This window comes from Ictidomys tridecemlineatus, chromosome 4 (assembly GCF_052094955.1).
Source record: "Ictidomys tridecemlineatus isolate mIctTri1 chromosome 4, mIctTri1.hap1, whole genome shotgun sequence".
In the NCBI taxonomy this organism is placed as follows: domain Eukaryota; kingdom Metazoa; phylum Chordata; class Mammalia; order Rodentia; family Sciuridae; genus Ictidomys; species Ictidomys tridecemlineatus.
The window spans coordinates 111,574,715-111,584,533 of NC_135480.1; the positions used below are offsets into that span (position 1 = coordinate 111,574,715).

The 9,819-nt window shown below is 38.5% G+C and overlaps 1 pseudogene; it reads right to left on the reverse strand.

The window, feature by feature from the left end:
• Positions 1-8,452: 8,452 nt before the first annotated feature.
• Positions 8,453-8,872, reverse strand: LOC106145059 (dolichyl-diphosphooligosaccharide--protein glycosyltransferase subunit KCP2 pseudogene; annotated as a pseudogene).
• Positions 8,873-9,819: the final 947 nt, after the last annotated feature.

Here is a 9,819-nt window from a genome sequence, read left to right on the forward strand (position 1 = left end):
ATAAATGAACTAAAATATAAACGGAAAGAGAACCAGGCTGCATATTTTGCTCTCCTTCACAGTGTTGTATGTTTGGCTTGCATTTTAATGTTTTACTGTGTTTTCTTCCCATCTGCAATAGTTCTCCCAGGTCTAATTATACCTGAGCTTTCCCATCTTCTTTTGCAGCTCTGGCCAAGTCACTAGGTTTCCCTGAATGTTAATCAAGCCATCTGGAAAATAGGGCATGAAATTGTATGTCCCCTGACTGGCAGCAGATGCAGCAACTGAGCTGAGCTTTGTTTCCTTTTCAAGTAACTAATTGCACACATGGTATAATACAGAGAAAAACATTATAAATCAATTAGGCTATCACAGCAACATTTTGCTCCGCAAATAGAGAGCTAGGCCTTGTGCTCGGAAATGGGATAAGGAGCACCTGATTCTCCTTGCAGTGGCCTTGGATAATTATTTACATCATTACATTTAATTGTCTCACCTCTGATCCAGGTTACCAGGAAGATTATTTTACTGGTATTTGTTAAAGAGTTTGATTTCCTGGGTCAGAATAAGGAACATTGCTAAAGGAGCAGGGTAGCTAAAAAGTATTATTGACGTAAAACACTTATATAAGTGTTTGATGTTCAAAAGTGAAGGTCAGAGCTGGTTGGTGCTTTGGGCTACAAAGGATAGGATACAGGAGCATGGGAGAACAAAGCCACAGGTACCTGTGAATTTGGTAATGTCCCCAAATGCCCAAGGCTTGGGAGACATTAATGTGAGCCTGGGCTTAGGTTGGGGGTTGAGAGAGTGAATTGAGAGGGTCATATTGTAAAATGCACTTAATATTGTCTATTTCTCCTTCCTGCTCTGTTCTAGCTTTCATGGAAATTGCACTTAAGGAGAAAATGTCTAAATGTGCTTCTGAAGACAAAAAATCTTGGTATTTTTTTAGCCCACAGAAGAAAGGGAAGACCAAAGGGGAACAAAAGCCAGAATTTTTATTAAAGATATATTTTTAATTAGGTAAATAAAGATTTTAGAAAAAGCCTCTGAACATACTTGTTAAGTATTTAGTGAGTTTGTAGAAAATTTGCAAAACTTGTCTGGATAATTTGGATGTGCATATTTTCAGCAGGACTAAAGTTGTTTTTAAAAAATATTTATTTTTTAGTTTTTTTAGGTGGACACGATATCTTTATTTTCACTTATGTGGTGCTGAGAATCAAAACTAGTGCCTCACACACGCTAGGTGAGCACGCTACCACTGAGCCACATCCCCAGCCCGAGGACTAAAGTTATTTGAAAGTGACTTCAGACATTTAGTGACAAACTTTTCTCTAATTATGCCATTTATTACTTTTCCCTCATCAAACAGTTGTCCTCAATCCTAGCTGCTCATGATAATGACATGGGAAGCCTCTAAATCTTAGCAGTATCTCCAGGATCTTTGGAGGTAGGACTGAGGCATTGATAATCTTTAAAATTTCTCCCCATCATTCTATTATACAACAGGTTGATGAGCAGGGACCCATGAGTTCCTAAAAGCAGGAATCTGTATATATATATATATATATACATTATTTACCCCTAGGTGTGGATGTCTGTGATCTCAGTTTAATATAGCAATCTGAGTCTATGAGACTGAATCAGCTGCCTAAAGCTCCTCAGAGAGGAAGAGAGGAGCTGGTACACAGCTCACTTGTACTTGAAGGCCCACATGCTAAGTAATCATCCTCTCATGCCTCTCATCCCCTAGCCCGGTGCCCAGCATATAGAAGTCCCTCAGTAAGTACCAGGTTGCTGAGGGAGGTATCCAGAGCATTAGCCACAATTTGATCATTTCTATGCTTAAATTCCACAAAAGTCTTGCTATATAATACATATTGCTGAGGTAACCCTAGTCAGAAGCAGAGTACTAGACACCCCAGTAGACATTCCGTATCAGCTTCCTTCTACTATTGTCCTCTTCACTGTTTATCTGGGGGTTTCAGGATCCCAGCTGCTGTCTCTCTGTCGATTCAAGACTGAGTCCCCGGGGGTGGGAGTTGCAAAACAATGACTGCTTGGGTTGTTGGGTGACATCCAGTGCCACTTTTCACCGCTTGCTGCAAATTTAGTCCCATTTCCTGTGAACTGTTCCTCAGGGCTGGAGCTCTCAACACCATCCAGGGGCTTTAGGGCCACCTGCAAAACAATCTGGGTTCTGACCTTGGTGTCCCTGGGCCCATAAATCACATAAGGCAGAGAGAGTGTTCACCCTTCAAGCAGTGGCCTAGAGACACAATAGAATCAGGGAGCAGAAGACAGAAGAGGATGGGGTGAGGAGCAGGGGAGGAGAGGAAGGTGATACCAAGGAACAATGAAAGACAGATGGAGTTTTTGATTCTTTGCAGAATGGACTGCTTCCTAGACGTCAGAGGGTTATCATGAGGTGGAAATGGCAAGAGGTTTGTTTGAGGGCAGGGGGTGTCAAGTTGATATTTTATCATGGTGATGTTGCTACAGTTCATTATTCCCTGTAAACAACTTTGAGTGTATGTTTTGGGAAGGGACCTGTCTGGATAACTGATTAACCAGTTAGCAGTTGAGAACTGGAAAAATCTCAAGTTGAGACTCCTTATACTTAAAAAAGTACTGCCAAGGGCTGGGGATATAGCTCGGTTGGTAGAGTGCTTGCCTTGCATGGACAAGGCCCTGGGTTCAATCCCCAGCACCACATTAAAAAGAAAAGGTATTAAAAAGTACTGCCAAACATATTCATTCATTCCATCAGTCAGCCAATAGATGCTTGCCAGCTACATCTGTGTGCCAGCCACTGGGTCAATGTTGGATATAGAGCAGCCCAAAGGACCAATTATTCTTTGTCTCATCAGCTTACATTCTAGTGAGTAAAAATAGACAATGAACAAAAAGTACATTGTGAGAAATGTTGAATAAAAGAACAAGAACATGTATTATGTAATTTATTTTTTAAACAAAACTCTCTCTTTTATTTTTCATTATATTTTGATTTTTTAACTGACAAATAAAAGCTGTATATATTTAAGGGTACAATATAGGCATACCTTGTATAATAATCAAATCAGGGTATTTGACATATTCATCACCTCATACATTTATCCTTTGAAAACATTCAAATATTACTCAGACACAAAAATGAATTAAATCATGGTATTTTTAGTGACCTGGGGAACATTATGTTAAGTGAAGTAAGTAGGTACAGAGAGATAAAGGGGGCATAATCTCATTCATATACAGAAGCTAAAGCAATCCATCTCTGGAAGTAGAGTAGTAGATAGGTTATCAGAGGCTGGAACAAGTAGAGAGAGGAGATGGACACAGGCTAATTATCAGGTACAAGAATACTGTTAGACAAGAGGGACAGAAATACTGTTCTTTTGCACAGCAGAATAATTATGGTTGACTTTTTAAAAACATTAATCGCTTTTTAAACTTTTTATTAGGTTCATTTAATATAGAGCTTCAGATCTACTGAAAGGTAAATTAGGAAAACTATCCTATTCACAATACCTTTAAAAAATACAACATTTGGTAATCAATTTAATAAAAGAAGTGAAAGATCTCTACAGTGAAAACTACAGGACACTAAAGAAAGAAATTGAAGAAGACCTTAGAATGGAAAGATCTCCCATGCTCTTGGATAGGAAGAATTAATATTGTTAATATGACCAAAAGTATTATACAGATTTAATGCAATTCATATTAAAATTTCAATGACATTCCTCAAAGAAAAAAAATAGCAGTCTTGAAATTTATTTGGAAAAATAAGACATTCAGAATAGCAAAAACAATTCTTAGCAAGCAAAAGGAAGTAGGAGGAATCACAGTATCAGACCTTAAATGATACTACAGAGTGATAGTAACAAAAACAGCATGGTATTGGGACCAAAGCAGAAACATAAACCAATGATACAGAATAGAAAACACAGAGACAAACCCAAATAAATACAGTTCCAAAATATACATTAGAGAAAGTATATCCTCTTCAGCAAATCATGCTGGATAAAATGAAAATCCATATGTAACAAAATGAAATTAGATCCCCTGGGCTGGGGATATGGTTCAAGCGGTAGCGCACTCGCCTGGCATGCGTGTGGCCCGAGTTCAATCTTCAGCACCACATACAAACAAAGATGTTGTGTCTGCCGAAAACTAAAAAATAAATATTAAAATTCTCTCTCTCTCTCTCTCTCTCTCTCTAAAAAAAAAGAAAGAAAGAAAGAAAGAAAGAAATTAGATCCCCTTACCCTGCACAAAACTCAACTCTAGGTGGATCAAGGACTTAGTCATTAGAACAGAGACCCTGTGCCTAATAGATGAAAAAGTGGGGCCAAACCTACATTATGCCAGTTTAGGAATTGACTTCCTTAACTAAGACTCTTAAAGTGCAAGAAGTAAAAATGGAATCAAACAAAAAAGCTTCTTCACAGCAAAGGAAACAAGAAGCAATCAAGCACATGAAGGGGAAGCCTACAGAACAGGAGAAAATCTTTTCCATCTGCACCCCAGATAGAGCATGAATCTCCAGGACATATAAAGAACTCAAAAAACTTTATACTAAAAAATCCAAATAACCCAATCAATAAATGGGCTAAGGAACAGAACAGACACTTCACAAAAGAAGAAATATGGTAGGTCAACAAATATATTTTTAAAATGTTCAACATCTCTAGCAATTAGAGAAATGCAAATTAAAACTACACTGAAATTTCATCTCACTCTAATCAGAATGGAAATTATCAAAAATACCAAAAACAAATGTTGGTGAGGATATGGGGGAAAAGGTACATTTATACATTGCTGATGGGACTGCAAAATTGGTGCAACCACTATGGAAAGCAGTATGGAGATTCCTCAGAAAACTTGATATAGAACCACCATTTGGCCCAGTTATCCCACTCCTTGGTATATATCCAAAGTACTTAAAAGCAGCATACTACGGTGATGCAGCCATATTAATATTTATAGCAGCTCAATTCACAATAGCTAAACTATGGAATCAACCTAAATGCCCTTCAAAAGCTGAATGGACAAATAAAATGTGGTATATGTACACAATGGAATATTACTCAGTCTTAAAGAAGAGTAAAATTATGGCATTTGCCACTAAATGGATGGAACTAGAGAATACCATGGCAAGTGAAATAAGCTAATCCCAAAGGCTGAATGTTTTCTCTGAAGTGGATGCTAACTCACAATGGGGGTGGGGGGTGCAGTTAACAAGAATAGAAGTACTCTGGAGTAGACAAAGAGGAATAAAGGGAAGAGAGGGGAAATGAGAATAGAATAGATCATAGAATGAATTCATGGAATGAATCAAGCATTACTAGACTGTGTGCATATATGGTTACATTACTTGATGTAATTCTGTATCAAGTACAATCCAAAGAATGAGAAGTTATTCTCTGTATGTATACACTATGTCAAAATACGCTTTACTATCCTATATAACTAATAGGAACAAATTAAAAAAAAAACAGTAAACTGTTTAAGCTATGTATACAGGGACCTCAGAGATTGTAACAGGACATTTTGGGTTGCAGGTAAAAGCATTCCTGATTGAGTGGTCTAAATCAGAAGAACCTTTATTATTTTGCTTAACAGAAAGTTAAGATCCAGAGTTGGTCACTGTGGTAGCGATGGCCTCAGTGACCCCAAGCCGTTCCTCTCCCCTTCTCTGCCACCATCAGTTTAGTGGTGTTTCCCCTTGGAGCTGTGATAGATCTAAACAAAGGACACCAGCACACCCTCCAAACCATGAAGAGTCTCCTGTATCTGTGATAGAAAGGTCGGAGAGTTCCTTTTTTCCTCTTTCCTAAAGTTATGATGTCATTTTCTGCTTAAATAAAGAGTACGTGGGGTAAAAGGAAAATTAGACAACTTATAGTATGAAAGATAGCTTTATAGTAAAAATTTAAAAAATATGGAGCATCAAAGAGGTTAGGCACTGAAACAGGACTTCAGCCTGCCTTGAGTTATTCCGCTCTTATTGAACTAATCAATACCTCAAAACACTATGGGCTGCTTTTCACACTGCTGGCCTGAGGCCTGGGACTGTTACATCACACCAAATACCATGTTGGGGCACCTCATCCTTCTGGCCCGTCACAAGCAATAGGCCTGGCAGAAAGGGGGTCCCTGGCCTCTCAGCCCAAGCCCAATCCACAACCTTAGTTTTTGCAATGAAAACTCCTACCCCCTGAGAAAACCAAAACCAGGAAAATGTATCAAGTCCAAACCATCTTTGTACCATGTGGTCCTCTGAACCCTAAGCTTGCTTGCTTAGTGACAACTAACTCTTGGATGTACATGACTTTTGGAACAGGAAACCATTTATTCTTTGACAAGCTCTTGGTGCCTTTGAATCCAGAGCCATTGTAATTTTCATACTGACTTCACAAAGGATATCCACACCCATATTTTTTAAGTTGATATTTGGAAATTATTTTGTAAAGATTATCTCACTCTTTAGTTAAATCAAAGCCAATTTCCCTGTTTCAGTTGGGTTTATGATGCATGTACTACACCCAAACTTTCTTATTTATATTCCTTTTTAAAAAGAACTGAGCTTTCTTTTTTTTTTTTTCCTTATGATAATCATGACTTGTTTCTTTTCAAAGTCCTTGAGTCAATCAGATTAAGCAAGCATTACTTGGATAAAAGTGAACTACAGTTGGCTTGTGATAATGGCTTTCAAATTTTGTAAAGCAATGGATTTTTTTTCCCTAGAAGTCTTGCACAAGCATCCTAGCACACTGACTCATGCATGTCTAAATGGAGGGTGTCTGCTTAGATGGGTGTAGAGGTGCTGTGAATTCCATTATGTTGCCACCCATGAAGTTCTGGAAAACCACAGGCTGTGCTTGGTAAACACTACTCCACATGGACCTCAGGCACATAGCTGGACCCCGGGAGGCAAAAGAGCAGCCAGGAAGGACCATGGAATCTGAGATCAGACATCTGTGTTTACTCTCAGTTTCAAAAGCATACGCAATAGTGTAGTCTTTGCATAGAACCTAGGCACATTCTCCTGCATAATTTATTTCTAGGTTACTTGCAAAGCCTGAAATGATATAAGCAGTATGTAAATAGTTGTTACATTGCATTACTTAAGAAACCATGACAAGAAAAAAGTTATTCATGTTCACTACAGATTCTATTATTTTCTCAAATATTTTTGAAAGAGGTTGTCTGAATCCATGAATGTGTGTTTTAGTCATGTTTTTTCACTGCTGTGATTAAAGGATCTGATCAGAAGGAAAAGTTTATTTGAGGACTTACAGTTTCATAGGTCTTAGTCCATAGAAGGCGAGCTCCATCCCTTGGGACTTGAGGTGAGGCAGAACACCATGGCGGAAAGGTGTGGTAGAGGGATGCAACTCACATGATGATCAGAAAGCAGAGAGAGATTTCCACTCTCCACATACAAACATATACACCAAAGCTATGCCCCCAAGTCCCATCTCCTCCAGCCACACTGTACCACTTCAGTTACCACTCAGTTAATCCCCATCAGGGGACTAATTGACTGATTATATATTAAGGCTACAACCCAATCATTTCTCCTCCACTCCCTTCTTGCATTGTTTCACATTTGAGGTTTTGGAGGACACCTCACATCCAAACCACAACAATGTGGAACCTACAGGTAGGGATGGCCAACTGTCCTTGTGGAAATTTGTGTGCATATTTAAATTTGCACAAATTATCATTTCAGATGTCCTTTACATTTATTGATTCTTCATTTGAAAGTGAACAATAGCATTTCAAAGTTAAGCATTTCTATGTTCTCTTTTTGGTCAGTTATCCAATGCCCTCATAAGCATTTCCAAAAGAGTCCTTTGAAATTTGATCAGATTTCCCTAAAGCAGAATATAACTGCAGAACCTAGAATTAGACTCCTTCTACTGTCTTATTCCAGGATAACAAACAATAGACTTGAAGAAATTTAAGGCTAAGAACATAAATTTAACTTCACTAGATAAAATATGCATATTACAGACATTAATATCAAGTATAAAACGGATGCCAACCAATTTGTCAAACTGTCACCTCAAATGCCTGGTGGCAGATCCTAGGATGAAGAGAAAATTGAAAGAAGGATTGACCTGGTTGAAACTATAGATGCACATTATCAGAAACTCATCCAAATTAGACCAAAACAGAGGGAGGTCCCACAAAATTCATGCACAGTGAAGCAGCTGAGGATTGGAATGTACTGAAGCTCTTGATTTAAATGTTGTCAGGAGTCTGCTTCTATCATGCACTTCTGCTCTTTTTTATTTATATGGTCCCCCTACACATATCTGCATGGCTCTACCTCCCCCAGCCCCTCACTCTTTTCCTCTTTATCTCTCTTCTCACTGGCTTTCTTTTTTCTTTTCTTTGCTTTCTTTCTTTCTTTCTTTCTTTCTTTCTTTTTTTTTTTTTTTACAAAGAATCAACTTTATTAGACATTTCTCTTCTTGCCCTTGCCAGTGACTTTGGCTGATGTGAGGACTGGAGCTCTTGCCTGGTGCAGAGTAGAGGAGATCTTGTTGATGTTGATGTAGTACAGACCAACCATGGAGAAGAGGAAGCAGGTGGTGACACAGACTCAGTGGATGAGGCCAGATGCAAAGAGAGCCAACAGGAGGCAGAGGAGAATCTCAGGGAAGATCTTTGCTTGGAATCCTTTGCCAAAGACCATATTCTCCAGATTATTGAAGGCTGTGAGAGAGAAGAAAAGGCCAGAGCCCAGCATGCCCCCCTCCATGATGAGCCACTTGGTGGAGGCCAGCTGGTGGCTGTACATCTGCATCCCTGTGAAGAGCAGCAGGGACAGGAGAGAGAACAGAGCCAGCGAGCTGCCAGTACCCACCACCATCATGCCCTGGCAATGCTCACTGGCTTTCTTAATTCTTCAGACCAAACTGTTAACAATAGGATCCCTCCAAAATGCACAAGTTATAGACCACACTCCAGAAAAAAAAAAAAACAATTTCTCTTATTCTTCATTTAAACTGTGCAGATGAAAGATAGTACTTGGACTGTTCAATTAAACACCAATTATTGGACCAAATAATGGCATCCAGAGAAGCATGGTCAAGGGGGCATGAAGTGGGATTTTATTCTTTTAATGGATTTTATTCTCTTTTAATGCTGAGTAATATTCAATTATTAATACATCTATTGAAGGGTATCTAGGTTGGTTCCATAATTTAACTATTGTGCTGCTATAAATATTGATATGGCTGTGTCACTGTGGTATGCTGTTTTTAAGTCCTTTGGGTATAAACTAAGGAATGTGATAGCTGGGTCAAATGGTGGTTCCATTCCAAGTTTTCTAAGGAATCTCCATACTGCTTTCCAGATTGGTTGCACTAATTTGCAGTCCCACCAGCAATGGAAGATTATGCCTCTTTCCCCACATCTTTGCCAAACTTATTTTTGCTTGTATTCTTAATAACTGCCATTCTGACTGGAGTGAGATGAAATCTTACAGTAGTTTATTTTAATTTTTTTTTAGTTGTTGATAGACCTTTTTTCTACGCAATTATATGTGATGCTGAAAATCAAACTCAGTGCCTCACACATGCCATGCAAATGTGCTACCACTGAGCCACAGTCCCAGCCCCAGAAATCTTAAAAGTAGTTTTGATTTGCATTTCTCTCATTGCTGGAGATGTTGAACATTTTTTCATATATTTGTTGATCGATTGTATATCTTCTGAAAAGTGTCTGTTCGGTTCCTTAGCCCATTTATTGGTTGGGTGATTTGTTTTTTGTTTTTTGGGGGGTTTTTTGGTGTTAAGTTTTTGAGTTCTTTATATATAC